Source organism: Oncorhynchus nerka, linkage group LG1 (assembly GCF_034236695.1).
Source record: "Oncorhynchus nerka isolate Pitt River linkage group LG1, Oner_Uvic_2.0, whole genome shotgun sequence".
NCBI lineage: Eukaryota > Metazoa > Chordata > Actinopteri > Salmoniformes > Salmonidae > Oncorhynchus > Oncorhynchus nerka.
This window is the reverse complement of record NC_088396.1, coordinates 35,368,778-35,387,013: the sequence shown is the minus strand read 5'-3', so window position 1 is coordinate 35,387,013 and position 18,236 is coordinate 35,368,778.

Here is an 18,236-nt window from a genome sequence, read left to right as displayed (position 1 = left end):
TGTGCAGACCAGTCAATTTCTTCCACACCGATCTCGACAAACCATTTCTGTATGGACCTCGCTTTGTTCACAGGGGCATTGTCATGCTGAAACAGGAAAGGGCCTCCGGAGAACACATTTCGGAGAACGCGTTTCCACTGCTCCAGAGTCCAATGGCGGTATGCTTTACACGACTCTAGCTGACGCTTGGCATTGCGCATGGTGATCTTAGGCTCCCGACAAACCGTTCATGTGCTGACGTTGCTTCAAGAAGCAGTTTGGAACTCGGTAGTGAGTGTTGCAACTTACAACAGACAATTTTTAAGTGGTACGCGCTTCAACACTCGGAGGTCCTGTTCTGTGAGGTTGTGTGGCCTACCACTTCGCGGCTGAGCTGATATTTCTCCTAGTTTCCACTTCACAATAACAGCACTTACAGTTGATTTAAACAGCTCTAGCAGGGCAGAAATTTGACAAACTGACTTGTTGTAAAAGTGGCATCCTATGACGGTGCCACGTTAAAAGTCACTGAGCTCTTCAGTAAGGCCATTCTACTGCCAATGTTTGTCTATGGTGATTGCATGGCTGTGTGATCGATTTTATACACCTGACTGCAACTGGTGTGGCTGAAATAGCCAAATCCACTAATTCAAAGGGGAGTCCACATACTTTTGTATATATAATGTACAGTATGTAGCAAACACTGTTGAAGTGGAATGGTGTGTATTTAAAAACTGACTACCATAAAGCAGCTAAATGAGGAGCAACTTAAACAAGGCCAAAATTATTTTGAAGAAGCGACCGGTGAGGAGTTTTAGAAGTGAAAGTCATAGAGTCATAATCGTTAATGAATTATGTATTTGATGGTTGCTTTAGGAAAATCATTTAGGTACAAAAGGAGCACAAATATTTCCTCTCTTTCATTTCAACACTGATTGTGCACACACATTTGAATCAACAATGTTGAAAGTGTCACATTTATTTCATTCAGCTACTATTGTATTTATGGTTTTGGGGTATAATAATCTAAACAGATGTAACCCTGATATCTGAAAGAGCATTGTAAATTGTGTTAATGATGATGATGTTTCTTACTCTCAATGGGGGGGATTCATAATGGCAATAGATTGTTGTTTCTTTGACTGCATTGCTTTGAGTTGGGGCACAGACATTGTGGTGAAGGCCTCTTTCACACTGTTGTATTTCAATGTTACTCTGAACTGGGTCCACTCCTGGATCCACAACTTGGAGAAAATACTTCAAGTACATAATGGAAAGATTCCTGTATTTCTTACAATACGAAATATTAATTTCTAAGGTCAATTCTTGCAATTGTTATGGTATTGAAATGTACAGTCTGATCCAATAAGCCTTTCCTGTTTCTTCATTGTCTGAAGTATCCCATTGCACATAGATGTGATTTAAAACCCTACATATACAAGTAAATACTGTATGAGAAGCTGCACTCAGTGCGTCTTGCAACTTGACACAATGCTTATTGTTTCAGTGAAGATACCTGTTAAATAACAAATAATATTCATACAATTCATCATATATTATAACACACAAAAACGGTACATTTATCACACTCAGCTCATTTTACAGTGGTACTATAGTTTATTAATTCCTTTGAAACAACAGGAAGAGACTGCAGTTGTAGAGTAAGCACAGTTTACAATACATGGTGGTTTGATGGTAACACTTAACTAATAAACGGGAGAGCATTTTTTTTAAATGTCACACAGGCATAATACAGAATGGTTGTTCCTGATCATTTTACTACTGTTCTTCAACCGAGAAAATGTGAATAGTATTTTTATAGATAGTGGAAGAATTGGCCAGGTGCATTTGTAAATAGTAGGAAAGCCATGCTTTTTGGGCTGCCATGTTTTCGATTCCTCTTCTATCCTTGGCATATTACTGCTTTTTGTTTAATATTATTGTGTATTATCAGTTTTCTTCTTGGTTTTTATGTCTGTATATATATATATGTATTTGACCTGTGAATTCTGATTTGAAAAAGCTTGCCGGCTTTCTAGTGCCCAGCTGTTCCTCGTATCTGTATTTAGCACAACTTGGTGGACTTTGTGTTTTAAAAACCTCTTGCTCACTGTATAGAGGTGCTTTTTCCTTGTTTTGGGTGTACCTTTTATCTTTCAGTTACCTCTCCACCCCCCACCCCCCTTGCCATCCTCTCCTCTCCTCTCCCCCTCCCCTATCCATCCTCCTCTCTCCTTCCTCTCCATCCTCCCCTCTCCATCCTCTCCTCTCCCCCTCTCCTCTCATTCTCTTCTCTCCTTCTCCTCTCCATCCTCTCCATCCTCTCCTCCCCCCTCCATCCTCTCCTCTCCCACCCCCTCCTTTACTCCATCCTCTCCTCTTCTTCCCCTCCCCTCTCCATCCTCTCCTCCCCTCTAGCCATTTGAATTTGTACAGAACCCACCCATCAGAGAGACTGAGCCTCTGTTGTAATACTGATGGGTGACTTGCCTGACTCCTCTATCCTTTATTTACTGTATATTCCTCTTTCTCTATTTCTCTTTCAACATTCTTTCGTATCAATTTAACTGGTATTCATAATCAATATGTATTTATTTCCTACCTGGGCTCCCGAGTGGGGCAGTGGTCTAAGGCACTGCATCTCAGTGCCAGAGGCATCACTACAGACCCTGGTTTGATTCCAGGCTGTATCACAAACGGCCGTGATTGGGAGACCCATAGGGCGGCGCACAATTGGCCCAGTGTCGTCTGGGTTTGGCTGGGGTAGGCTGTCATTGTAAATAAGAATTTGTTCTTAACTGACTTGCCTCGTTAAATAAGCCTATGGTCTGAGGAACCACTATAAGCCTTGGATAATGCATACATACTGTACCCACAGACTCAGTTTAACAAACCCAACCAGCCTTTGATCTTCTTGAGCAGCCACAACAAGCCTCAAATAATGGTAAATTGACTGGTGTACCTGCTGGGCTCCAGTCAAGGTCCCTGACCCCTACTTTCTGATGGGAGGCATCAGATAAACCAAATAGCTGGTTTATACTGTATATTTAAATTGACATATCATTCTATGGTTGGTCTATGGATACTGGTTTGGTTTATTCATTTGATTCATCATGACTTCATTGATTGGTGGATTGGGACTTGTTTGACTGTAGTATCAGAATGTCCTGGTCCAGGCTTCAGACAGAGCTGTAGCAGCAGAGCTACTGACGCTTGGCTGAGGTTCCCAGGAGAGCTCTATTCTTTCTTTCCATCCCTTTGCTTTACAGGCTGTTATTATTCGAATATACTTCAGCGCTGCTTCCAACTTGTTTTACCATTCCCAAGGCTATAGCATTTTCCCGCAGTTTTGTTACATGAACCTGTCAAAAATATATTTTTAATTTAATATGAATAAAGATCAATACAATATTACAGATGTGTGTTCTGAACTTTGTTTTTCTGTAATAATGTTTTTGTGTGTGTTTTGGTGCGTGCGTGCATGTGTGTATACCGCAATCTCCACAATCTGCTGAAACTCGACAGGACATTGTCTGTGCGACATTAAAATGTCAGCTGTTTGCTTTGCATATGAGCACATCTCTTTATGAGTGCCTCTCTATTCTGTCTAGCTACAGTCTGGTAGACACCCACGCTCAAACGCTCTGCTTTGGCCCAAACTCTTCAATTTTTGCAGATTTGAAAGGTGTAAGCAATATGGTGGAAGCTGCACTACTGCACTGCTTATACCTATCCATACCCTTCTGATCTGCAAAGGTTAACGGGTGAGGGCCAAGAGGGTGGGGTAGGGATCAAATTGGGTCAGGCTGTGGGTGTACACCAGACAGTAGCCAGACTATCTCATTAAAGTTCAATAATAAGGAAGGAAGGAAAGACACAGTCACATGATACCAACTCACACATACTCCTGTAAGATCACACAGGAGGAGCCAATAATGACGTGTCACAATATCTAACACCAGCATGTGTATGATAGATGCAGCCCTTCTCCCAAAGATGCCATTTTATGGCATTATCATTGGAAATTCATTACTGTATGCCAGCCAGCCAGATCTGCATTTTGTGAGGCTCCTGCCCTGCGCAGTCAAATCAGTTACCTTAAGATGTTAATAGAGTGAGATCGAAACGATCCGTCAATGTATGACTTCTCCTCTCACACGCTCGCCCCTATGACAAAGTGCATGGATTTGACCTGATATGAAGGATGATGTCTACAGTGGAATGTAGATGAACTTAAATGGTTTTAGCTGTGGGGATCGACACACCGTTCTCATGAAAGGTGGGTTGAAGGCTCAATTTGACACCACATAAATCCCTCCATATCTCTCGGATAGCAATCATGGTTTATTTAACCCTTATCAGACTTGCCATCAAATAGAGATACATTTACTTTCATTGTCTTGCTAGGTTCCGCCCTACCGTTTCCCTATATAGTGCAATACTTTTGACCACAGCCCTGTCATCAAATGGAGATACATTTCCTTTCATTTGTCTTTCTAGGTTCCACCCCCAATACTTTTGAAAAGTAGGTACCTCATAAAGAATATGGTGCCATTTGAGACCCTCTATATCCAACCGCATACCTCCCTGCATCGCACTCTAAAGGAAACTGGGTTAAAAACAACCCAATTCCAGTAAATATTGGACAGAACACAAGTTGGGTTATTTTGACCCACTCAGTTGGGTCACTTAGGGCTTTATTGAATCCGCATTGCGGTAGTTCAGCTTCACAGCGTGATCAGAATTTAAAGGGGAACTTAACCCTGGGGGAATTTGGGCTTGTCTTCATAATGTCCGAGGTATTTACAGTGAGATGTGTTTCACACATAATTGCCTAGGAGGAAGGCAGGTCTGGGCTTCTCGTACTCAATTGATGGGGGCGATATCTAAAGATAAATATAGTCCTGTTTTATGGCATTTGGTGAAGGCTCTATATTATACTGATCACTCTATCCATTTTTGTGAGCGTAGTTATGGTTGTCCTTGTTTGATGGAGCCATTGGACGTTTTTCAGTGATGTTCCTATTGGCGGATTCATTGCTAAATATACAAGCAGACACATTTTCTCCAGTCTCTAAAAGAATACAACTTGTACTGGGCTGTGGTTTGTGCTCTGGCCCCCATCCCTCCCCCAAGGCAGGCTTTTTTCAAAAGGAAGCTGGCACTAACAACACAATTCTTTGGGCAAAACTGATAGAACTGACCAGACGCAATGGCACAAATCAACACAAATTTGACATGGAGCATCTTTTACCTACATGATGACATTCAACCATACATGTTTTAACCAGAATATAGCGAAGAGTATTCTAAACAAAGCTCAGCTACAGCCGATTCCAGCACCAAGAGGGTATATGGTGCTTAGCTAAGTAAGTTATTGTTCCTGCAAGCCACCTAGCTAGCTAGCTAACTTTAGTTGATCTACTAAAACCCATACTGTGTATTGTTGGCTAAAATACTATTGTGTTACAGTGGGGGGAAATCAAATTATTTTTCTGTTTGCTAACTTAGCTATGTAGCTTGCTAAATTAGCTTAACAACTACTGGTAGTCATATATATGACAAAAAATAGAAGAGGTTTTGCAATCAGAGAACTTTTGTATCTCACTAGTAAAACCTCTTCTCTTTTTAGTCATAGATATGGCCTTTAAAAAGCAATCTACAACATCAGCAGGTGTAAATAATTTTACTAGCTAGCTGAGTAACATAATAGGATTATGACCATGGATGTATTTCAACAATATTATAGGCAGGATGCAAGTTAGGATGCCAAACAGATGTAAATAACAAGTATTGTATAACCAGCAACCTAGCTAGCTAAGTTTATTAATAAACAGTGGAGAAACAATAATACAACAACTTACTGTTGGAAATCTCTAAAACAGAAGCTGGTTTTACTATTTTTTTAAATGTCCCTAAGCATGTCTGATAGACATAGCTGTAGGTAGATACAGTCTCCATAACTACTTAGGTAAATTTTTACGTTTTGGTCACTACGCAAAGGTTGCGGGTTTTGCCATATATTAGGCTAGATATTGTTGTGAATGTAATCTCTGTGCCTGTGCACATGTATGCATGTTCAACTAGTCTAGCCTAATGTTGTTATGCTGGCACAATTCAACTGTTGTTCAAACTGTACAATAGACTATAATTATTCTTTTTTGTCTCACAGACAATACTGTGTGGTGCCTGGGCTTCTTCCTGGAGTGGAATTTAGATACAGAAACATAATTCCTTTGCCTGCTTGTCAATGTACTGTATCAGAACTACAGTGGGGAGAACAAGTATTCGATACACTGCCGATTTTGCAGGTTTTCTTCCTTATAAAGCATGTAGAGGTCTGTAATTTTTTATCATAGGTACACTTAAACTGTGAGAGACGGAATCTAAAAAACAAAAATCCAGAAAATCATATTGTATGATTTTTAAGTAATGAATTAGCATTTTATTGCATGACATAAGAATTTGATTACCTACCAACCAGGACGAATTCCGGCTCTCACAGACCTTTTAGTTTTTCTTTAAGAAGCCCTCCTGTTCTCCACTCATTACCTGTATTAACTGCACCTGTTTGAACTTGTTACCTGTATAAAAGACACCTGTCCACACACTCAATCAAACAGACTCCAACCTCTCCACAATGGCCAAGACCAGAGAGCTGTGTAAGGACATCAGGGATAAAATTGTAGACCTGCACAAGGCTGGGATGGGCTACAGGAGAATAGGCAAGCAGCTTGGTGAGAAGGCAACAACTGTTTGCGCAATTATTCGAAAATGGAAGAAGTTCAAGATGACGGTCAATCACCCTCTGTTTGGGGCTCCATGCAAGATCTCACCTGGTGGGGCATCAATGATCATGTGGAAGGTGAGGGATCAGCCCAGAACTACACGGCAGGACCTGGTCAATGATCTGAAGAGAGCTGGGACCACAGTCTCAAAGAAAACCATTAGTAACACACTACGCCGTCATGGATTAAAATCCTGCAGTGCACGCAAGGTCCCCCTGCTCAAGCCAGCGCATGTCCAGGCCCGTCTGAAGTTTGCCAATGACCATCTGGATGATCCAGAGTAGGAATGGGAGAAGGTCATGTGGTCTGATGAGACAAAAATAGAGCTTTTTGGTCTAAGCTCCACTCGCCGTGTTTGGAGGAAGAAGAAGGATGAGTACAACGCCAAGAACACCATCCCAATCGTGAAGCATGGAGGTGGAAACATCATTCTTTGGGGATGCTTTTCTGCAAAGGGGACAGGACGACTGCACCGTATTGAAGGGAGGATGGATGGGGCCATGTATCGCGAGATCTTGGCCAACAACCTCCTTCCCTCAGTAAGAGCATTGAAGATGGGTCGTGGATGGGTCTTCCAGCATGACAACGACCCAAAACATACAGCCAGGGCAACTAAGGAGTGGCTACGTAAGAAGCATCTCAAGGTCCTGGAGTGGCCTAGCCAGTCTTCAGACCTGAACCCAATAGAAAAAGGGAGCTGAAAGTCCGTATTGCCCAGCGTTAGCCCTGAAACCTGAAGGATCTGGAGAAGGTCTGTATGGAGGAGTGGGCCAAAATCCCTGCTGCAGTGTGTTTTTTTGTTTTAGATTCCGTCTCTCACAGTTGAAGTGTACCTATGATAAAAAAAATGACAGACCTCTACATGCTTTGTAAGTAGGAAAACTTGCAAAATCAGCAGTGTATCAAATACTTGTTCTCCCCACTGTACATCTCATGAAATGTATCCCTCTCAAGGGATTAGAACTCTATCCCTCTCGAGGGATTATGCTTGATTTCAAACAGTTTACTCATGAGGAGCTGAATGGCAGTTTGATCATGACAACACTCCCCCCATAGCTTTATAAGTAAACTGATTTTACTGTATAGTCTTACTGTATGTTTCTTTGTGAATGACAATTTCACCATGACCACCATATATTTTTGCTATAGATTTTTACACCAGATTTTGTGATTTAACCAAAGATGTTTGATATCCATTACTGGGAGTTACAGTATATGTACTGTCTGGTGTAGCGCAGAGCATTTTCGAGCAACCTTAGTGATGTCGTCTTCATTCTTGATTAGGGGAAACAGGAGTCTCAGTTGACAGAGGTCTACACAGGAGTCTACATTGACGGAGGTCTACACAGGAGTCTACATTGACGGAGGTCTACACAGGAGTCTCAGTTGACGGAGGTCTACACAGGAGTCTCAGTTGACGGAGGTCTACACAGGAGTCTACATTGACGGAGGTCTACACAGGAGTCTCAGTTGACGGAGGTCTACACAGGAGTCTACATTGACGGAGGTCTACACAGGAGTCTACATTGACGGAGGTCTCTACATTGACGGAGGTCAGGAGTCTACATTGGAGTCGGAGGTCTACACAGGAGTCTCAGTTGACGGAGGTCTACACAGGAGTCTACATTGACGGAGGTCTACACAGGAGTCTCAGTTGACGGAGGTCTACACAGGAGTCTACATTGACGGAGGTCTACACAGGAGTCTCAGTTGACGGAGGTCTACACAGGAGTCTCAGTTGACGGAGGTCTACACAGGAGTCTACATTGACGGAGGTCTACACAGGAGTCTACATTGCCGGAGGTCAGTTTGAACATGTACTTTTTTGCTCCATGAAGTAATCCAACAATGTGTACGCTACCATCCTGTCTATTTCGAGTCTTCGCTCAATGATCGAGACAAGTTTCTGTCATCGGGACATGCAGCACTTTGCGGAGGACACCCACCTGTCTCGATCAATGAGAGAAGACTTGAAATCTTTGTTGGTAAAGGTGTCAACCGAATGGGACCGGCTAGGGATAATGAGGGGACATTGGGAGCTGCTTTTTAGAGGAAAGGTCTGTCAACAAAGTGAATGGGCTGGGGGGCTAAAGAACATTTCAAAAGTTTTAGGAGGACAGTTCTTACACAGTATGTGGGAGATTTAAAAGAAATGGCACCTCAATCGCTCTCATACACAATAATATATTTACTGTCTAATCACAACCCTGCATAACCAAAACCCCTTTCCTCATTTCAAAGAACTGCCTGGAAAACCTCCCCCAGCCCAATCAGGGCAAGGTGTCTGGTAATATGTCCGAATATAAACAATGCAGCTATTCCCTCCGCAAGGCTATTAAACAAGCTAAGCGTCAGTACAGAGACAAAGTGGAATCTCAATTCAATGGCTCAGACACAAGAGGCATGTGGCAGGGTCTACAGTCAATCACGGACTACAAGAAGAAACCCAGCCCAGTCACGGACCAGGATGTCTTGCTCCCAGGCAGACTAAATAACTTTTTTGCCCGCTTTGAGGACAATACATTGCCACTGACACGGCCTGCAACGAAAACATGCGGTCTCTCCTTCACTGCAGCCGAGGTGAATAAGACATTTAAAGGTGTTAACCCTCGCAAGGCTGCAGGCCCAGACGGCATCCCCAGCCGCGCCCTCAGAGCATGCGCAGACCAGCTGGCCGGTGTGTTTACGGACATATTCAATCAATCCCTATACCAGTCTGCTGTTCCCACATGCTTCAAGAGGGCCACCATTGTTCCTGTTCCCAAGAAAGCTAAGGTAACTGAGCTAAACGACTACCGCCCGTAGCACTCACTTCCGTCATCATGAAGTGCTTTGAGAGACTAGTCAAGGACCATATCACCTCCACCCTACCTGACACCCTAGACCCACTCCAATTTGCTTACCGCCCAAATAGGTCCACAGACGATGCAATCTCAACCACACTGCACACTGCCCTAACCCACCTGGACAAGAGGAATACCTATGTGAGAATGCTGTTCATCGACTACAGCTCGGCATTCAACACCATAGTACCCTCCAAGCTCGTCATCAAGCTCGAGACCCTGGGTCTCGACCCCGCCCTGTGCAACTGGGTTCTGGACTTCCTGACGGGCCGCCCCCAGGTGGTGAGGGTAGGCAACAACATCTCCTCCCCGCTGATCCTCAACACGGGGCCCCACAAGGGTGCGTTCTGAGCCCTCTCCTGTACTCCCTGTTCACCCACGACTGCGTGGCCATGCACGCTCCAACTCAATCATCAAGTTTGCGGACGACACAACAGTGGTAGGCTTGATTACCAACAACGACGAGACGGCCTACAGGGAGGAGGTGAGGGCCCTCGGAGTGTGGTGTCAGGAAAATAACCTCACACTCAACGTCAACAAAACTAAGGAGATGATTGTGGACTTCAGGAAACAGCAGAGGGAACACCCCCTATCCACATCGATGGATCAGTAGTGGAGAGGGTAGCAAGTTTTAAGTTCCTCGGCATACACATCACAGACAAACTGAATTGGTCCACTCACACTGACAGCGTCGTGAAGAAGGCGCAGCAGCGCCTCTTCAACCTCAGGAGGCTGAAGAAATTCGGCTTGTCACCAAAAGCACTCACAAACTTCTACAGATGCACAATCGAGAGCATCCTGGCGGGCTGTATCACCGCCTGGTACGGCAACTGCTCCGCCCTCAACCGTAAGGCTCTCCAGAGGGTAGTGAGGTCTGCACAACGCATCACCGGGGGCAAACTACCTGCCCTCCAGGACACCTACACCACCCGATGTTACAGGAAGGCCATAAAGATCATCAAGGACATCAACCACCCGAACCACTGCCTGTTCACCCCGCTATCATCCAGAAGGCGAGGTCAGTACAGGTGCATCAAAGCTGGGACCGAGAGACTGAAAAACAGCTTCTATCTCCAGGTCATCAGACTGTTAAACAGCCACCACTAACATTGAGTGGCTGCTGCCAACACACTGTCATTGACACTGACCCAACTCCAGCCACTTTAATAATGGGAAATGATGTAAATATATCACTAGCCACTTTAAACAATGCTACCTTATATAATGTTACTTACCCTACATTATTCATCTCATATGCATATGTATATACTGTACTCTAGATCATCGACTGCATTCTTATGTCACTAGCCACTTTAACTATGCCACTTTGTTTACTTTGTCTACATACTCATCTCATATGTATATACTGTACTCGATACCATCTACTGTATGCTGCTCTGTACCATCACTCATTCATATATCCTTATGTACATATTCCTTATCCCCTTACACTGTGTATAAGACAGTAGTTTTGGAATTGTTAGTTAGATTACTTGTTGGTTATCACTGCATTGTCGAAACTAGAAGCACAAGCATTTCGCTACACTCGCATTAACATCTGCTAACCATGTGTATGTGACAAATAAAATTTGATTTGATTTGATTTTTTTTGGCTTTGACAGATCATTCTTGTCAATACTAGCCCTTTGCAAGGGATTTTTGTAGACATGTCTTTTGTATTGTATTTTGAGGATCTGCAGAGAGAAGAATAAGGTGGTTATGTCATTACTTTTATTTATTTTGGCCAGGTCGCAGTTGTAAAAGCTAACTTCTTCTCATCTAGCTTACCTGGTTAATTAAATAAAGGTGAAATAAAAAATAACTGTTGCATTGATTTTATACCTTTCAGTGTCCCTTGCTGATTTCTGTCCCACAATCTTTCTGTGCTCCATAACCACGAGGTGTGTACACTCCCTCATGCTTATGCAACGAAAATGCCGCCGCTTTGGGATATTTTTCAGCAGGCCACTGTGCAATAACTCCAGGTAACCTAAGTTTTACAAAACAAAACCCTAAAAACAGAAGAGCGGTAGACTAAACTGATTACAAGATCTGGAAGGTACTCTGTGGTCCTCAGGCTACCTCTAACCACCTGTAACCTCATAACACACACAAACACTACCCAATTCATGTTAATACCATACTTACTGTAAATGGAGCTCTTAGCCATTAGCTTGTAAATATTTTTCACAACTTACCTTCGCCTAGTGTAGAGCTCGGGGTTGGACGTGCATGTTGGTGGAATCAGATTCAGTACCACCTACAACAAAATACACAACAATACACAATTTAACCACCCCACTAATTGTATTGATCTCCATTAGACTGGCTAGCTTACCATACCGAACATGGACATTTCAAAATTGTCAGCTTGCTGTTTTCTATCTACCATCACTAAATCAGCAAAAATATTGTTCGTCAGCTGAGACTGGCTGAGAACCAACTAACCAACCATAGATGACTTAGCTGATGACTTAGCTTACCAACCATAGATGACTTAGCTTACCAACCATAGATGACCAACCATAGCTGCCAACACACAAACAGAGAGTGACTTAACTATATCGACAATTCTATTTTTAGTAATGGAGTGTTTTCCAGACAAGGGAGAAATAGTTGGCTTCCAGATTGAGCTATTCTTATTTGCTAACATTGGCTAACTTTCGTTAGCTAACGCCAGTCAAAGATTGCACTAACAAACAAACATGTTTACTCTGCTGTAGGTACCTACCAGTCTAGCGGCGACTACCATGGCATAGACTAAATTAATTGACAGTGTGTATACCAAAAAAGATATCTATATGATTTAGCGGATGGCTTTCAGAAGTCGATACAGGACTGTAACGTTAGCTAGCTAGCTAATTTACCTAGCTAATCCAGCTAGGCTAGCAAGCTAGCTAACATTAGGTTACCTCTAATCAAGAATCTTCCATTTTGTTTTGAAGGAAAAAATGTATGGTATCACATCACTTCACAGCTGTCGTCGAAATGGATTCCCCATCAGTTCAGCCTGAAAATCCCTTTGACGATCTTTGGTCACCATAGGGCGCATCATTCTAATAGCCACAAGCCACTGGCAGCATCGGGGTAAATAACTGTTAGGTCATTTTTGTGCTTGTTTGTAATTAGCACAGTCAGGCACAGAACAGCACCCAGGCCTGATAACACATTGTGTAACATTGTCAAAAGGAATCTTGCCTACAGAAATTCTGGTATTGCTGTGCCATCATCTAAGTTTGTGGGCACACCGATCTACTCTAGCGGGTGGTATCTAAATTCGCTATGAATGCGGAATTTGTGGTTCACTGTGAGCACACGAATACACAGGAAGTCAAAACTTTGCAATTCTAGAGTATGAGTTCTTCCTGTGCGTATGCATATCCCAATATTGCGAGTGTTCCCTGTTTATTATACATTTTCTATAAAACAAAGGAATGTTCAAAATCATTGAAGGAAAAGTGAAATCTGCAGTGTACAAACTTAACATGATGGACAGGAATGACATTTAATCTCATAGGTGGCCAAAAATAATTCTCTGAAAGCCACACCCCAATATGCAAGGCTCCTGAAAGTGACCAAACATGGGTTAAGTTAACCATCAGTTCGGTTTTTATTAGTGATGGTAAAACAAAGCTTCCTGAAGCATTGAGCATTTCCAGCCAATTGTGTCAAAAATAGCTTCATTACTCAAGGCTTTGATCAACACAGTGTACACTGGTGGAACCTGCTGGTCTAAAGTAAACAGCCAAATTATTATAGATGACGTCTCACCGCCGTAGCGTGTGCGCAGGGTAGCCTTTTTGTCTTTTATCAAAACCAATACCAAATCAATCAGGTGGTTGATGACGCTTCGGACAACATTGGTCACATGCTTCTGATAAAGTGATACAAGCATCAGCACACTGCTTCGAAGTGAACTGCTTAGCAATTTTGACGCATGCCTCAGAGGGCCGGTATCATACATAACATCATTCGTTTTTATTCCCTTTCATGTTGGCTTGACACAGCTGCTGGGTCTTTTTAAACTCTTTCAACAAAATACCTATTGGGGGCGTGGCTTTCAGATAGTTCTTCTTGACCACCCTTGAGTGTAAATGTAATTCCTGTTCATCATGTTAAGTTAGTACACTGGAAATGTAGATGTTTATGCACACAGAATAGATGAACTGGAATGACATTCCCTGTCATAGTTGGCCCCAAAAAAACTATGTGCAATCCATGCCCCTACTAAGCAAAGAAAATTGTGTTCTGTCCGCTATCTACCCAGTGCTGGGTTGTTTTTAACCCTGCATTTTTTAGAGTGCAGCTAGTAGTGTGATAACCCCAACTAATCTAATCATTAGTGTGTGAAATTAAACAAAAAAAACAGAAGCAGAAAACAGAATCTTAAAATTTGTTCTCTCTTATTTTGCTCCATCTAGCATTTCTGCCTCTATACCTCTCTTTACCTGTTCATCGCTTCCTCATCTTGCTCCAGGATGACAGTGCAGTGCCTCTAAATCCCTGCCTGTGCTGCAGCATGCCATGTTTTTTTCTGCATCCGAAATGCCACCATATTCCCTATATACTGCACTACTTTTGACCAGAGCTTAATGGTCCCTGGTCAAATGTAGTGCACTATAATAGGAAGACATTTGGAGTGCATCTATCTATCCCCCCAGAGAGCTTTCATTACAGGACACATAAGATCCCCTCCCCTCTCTCACACACACACACACACACACACACACACACACACACACACACACACACACACACACAAGATCCCCTCCTAGCCCGAGCCACCACCGGAGACTGGGCTTCCCTCCTCCTCCTCTGCACTTATGCACGCATGCTCACATTCACTCAAACACACATGCGCACACACACACATACCTGCACCCTATCAGTATGCCAGGCTCCTGACAGGTATAACCTAAGGGCTAATCTCCTCTAGTCTAATCTCTGCTTGACTGAATAAAAAAGGACCAAACTGCATAGCCCTTATTCAGTGTGTGGTGCGCTCTGCTGTCAAATCAAATACATTTTTATTTGTCACATGAGCCGAATACAACCAGTGTAGACCTTTGTGTTAAATGCTCTACAACAAAGTTGTCTTTGTGTCCATCAAGCTTTCTCTACTTTTAACCTTGTTCTGAACACCTCCAAAACAAAGGGAAGGTAGTGTTATTACTACCTCTGAGGGTTTAGAGCTTGAGGTAGTCACCTCATACAAGTACTTGGGAGTACGGCTAGACGGTGTACTGCCCTTCTCTCAGCACATATCAAAGCTGCAGGCTAAAGTTAAATCTAGACTTGGTGTCCTCTATCGTAATTGCTCCTCTTTCACCCCAACTGCAAAACTAAGATGACCATCCTACCCACGCTAGATTACAGAGACATCATTAATAGATCGGCAGGTAAGGGTGCTCTCGAGCATCTAGATGTTCTTTACCATTCGGCCATCAGATTTCCACCAATGCTCCTTATAGGACACATCACTGCACTCTATACTCCTCTGTAAACTGGTCATCTCTGTGTACCCGTCGCAAGACCCAGTGGTTGATGCTTATTTTTCTAAAACCCTCTTAGGTCTCACTCCCTCTATCTGAGATAACTACTACAGCCCTCATCCTCCTCATACAACACCTGTTCTGCCAGTCACATTCCGTTAAAGGTCCCCAAAGCAAACACATCCCTGGGTCGCTCCTCTTTTCAGTTCGCTGCAGCTAGCAACTGAAACGAGCTGCAACAAACGCTGAAACTAGACAGTTTTATCTCAATCTCTTCATTCAAAGACTCAATCATGGTCACTCTTACGAACAGTTGTGGCTGCTTTGTGTGATGTATTGTTGTCTCTACTTTCTTGACCTTTGTGCTGTTGACTGTGCCCAATAATGTTTGTACCATGTTTTGTGGTGCAACCATGTATAAGGGCGCAAGGCGAGACCCAAATGCAGATACAGGAGGCAGATGGTAGAGCTCCAATATTTTGGGACTAGGTAAAGGCAGGTCAGGGACAGGCAAGAGTTCATAAACCAGGTCAGAGTCCAAACAGTACCAGACGATAGGCAGTCTTGAGGTAAGGCCAGGCAGGGGTCAGAAACCATATCCCAGTCCAAAACAGTACAAGGGGATGGGCAGGCTGGTAGCCAGAACAGGCAGAGTGGTCAAGCAGGCGGGTTCAGAGTCACGACAGGCAAGGGTCGAAACCAGGAGTACTAGAAACAAACAGAGACTGGGAAAACCAGGAACAAGGCAACCCGCCGGTTGACTTGGCAAACAAGATGAACTGGCACAGAGACAGGAAACACAGGGAAATATACACCGGGGATAATAAGCAACACCTGGAGGGGGTGGAGACAATCACAAGGACAGGTGAAGCAGATCAGGGTGTGACATCATGTTGTGTTGCTACCATGTTGATGTTATGTTGTGTTGCTACCATGCTGTGTTGTCATGTGTTGCTGCCTTGCTATGTTGTTGTCTTAAGTCTCTCTTTATGTAATGTTGTGTTGTCCCTCTTGTTGTGATGTGTGTTTTGTCCTATATTTATATTGCATCATTTTTTAAATCCCAGGCCCCCGTCCCCGCAGGAGTCCTTTTGCCTTTTGATAGGCCGTCATTGTAAATAAAAATTTGTTCTTAACTGACATGCCTAGTAAAATAAAGGTTAAATAAAATAAATAAATACAGTGAAATGCTTACTTACAAACCCTGAACCAACAATTCAGTTTAAAAAAGACCAATAAGAAGTATAAATAAAAGTAACAAGAGCAGTTGTAAAATAACAATAGTGAGACTATTTACAGAGGGTACCGGTACAGAGTCAATGTGCGGGGGCACCGGTTAGTTGAGGAAATTGAGGTAATATCTACATGTAGGTAGAGTTTTTAAATTGACTATGCATAGATAAAAACAGAGAGTAGCAGCGGCTTAAAAAAGGGGGGGCAATGCAAATAGTCTGGGTAGCCATTTGATTAGATGTACAGGAGTCTCATGGCTTGGGGGTAGAAGCTGTTTAGAAGCATCTTGGACCTAGACTTGGCGCTCTAGTACCCCTTGCCATGCGATAGAAGAGAGAACAGTCTATGACTAGGGTGCTGGAGTCTTTGATCATTTTTGGGGCCTTCCTCTGACACCGCCTGGTATAGAGGTCCGGGATGGTAGGAAGCTTGTCCTCAGTGATGTACTGGACCGTGGGCACTACCCTCTGTAGTGCCTTGCGGTCGGAGGCCGAGCAGTTGCCGTACCAGGCAGTGATGCAAACAGTCAGGATGCTCATGATGGTGCAGCTGTAGAACCTTTTGAGGATCTGAGGACCCATGCCAAATCATTTCAGTCTCCTAAGGGGGAATAGGTTTTGTTGTGCCCTCTTCACGACTGTCTTGGTGTGCTTGGACTATGATAGTTTGTTGGTGATGTGGACACCAAGGAACTTGAAGGTCTCGACCTGCTCCACTACAACCCCGTCAATGAGAATGGGGGCGTGCTTGGTCCTCTTTCTCCTGTAGTCCACAATCATCTACTTTGTCTTGATCACGTTGAGGGAGAGGTTGTTGTCTTCCTGGCTGGCTGTGGCAGTGGAAGTTCCCGGTCACTTGGTATAACATACTATAGGGAATAAACGGCCAATGAAATGTGACCCAATTCAGGAAACTAGGCACATGTCGCATGTTATGACTTCACAGAAGAGTCGTTTGAATGTGAAATCAAAATGTTTTTGTTTTTTGGCAGAAATGCCTTCTCGAACATGTGAACTGTCATGTGCCTCAATAACAAACTTTTATGCCATCTGTAAATATGAATAACATTGTTAAATTACTAGCCTTGTTGGTTAAGCCACAGAAAAAGCGAGCAACCTCTCACTAGCCATGATTTGCTGGACATGCCGAGAGATGAGGTCGGAAAGGTCTGCCATGTATAATACCGGTCAAAAGTTTTAGAACACCTACTCATTCAAAGGTTTTTCTATATTTTTTACTATTTTCTATATTGTAGAATAATATTGAAGACATTGCAACTGTGAAATAACACATATGGAATCATGTAGTAACCAAAAAAGTGTTAAATAAATCAAAATATATTTTATATTTGAGATTCTTCAAATAGCAACCCTTTGCTTTGATGACAACTATTTGCATTCTCTCAACCAGTTTCACCTGGAATGCTTTTCCAACAGTCTTGAAGGAGTTCCCACATATGCTGAGCACCTGTTGGCTGCTTTTCCTTAACTCTGCGGTCCGACTCATCCAAAACTTTCTCAATTTGGTTGAGGTAGGGGGATTGTGGAGGCCAGGTCATCTGATGCAGCACTCCATTGCTCTCCTTCTTGGTAAAAAATCCCTTACGCAGCCTGGAGGTGTGTTGGTTAATTTTCTTGTTGAAAAACAAATGATAGTCCCACTAAGCACAAACCAAATGGAATGGCGTATCGCTGCAGTATGCTGTGCTAGCCATGCTGGTTAAGTGTGCCTTGAATTCAAAATAAATCACAGACAGTGTCACCAGCAAAGCACCCCCACACCATAACACCTCCTCCTTCCTCCATGCTTTAGGGTGGGAAAGACACATCATCAGTTCCCCCACACCGCGTTTCACAAAGACACTGTCAGGGAACAAATGACAAATTTCAAGCGATCTAATG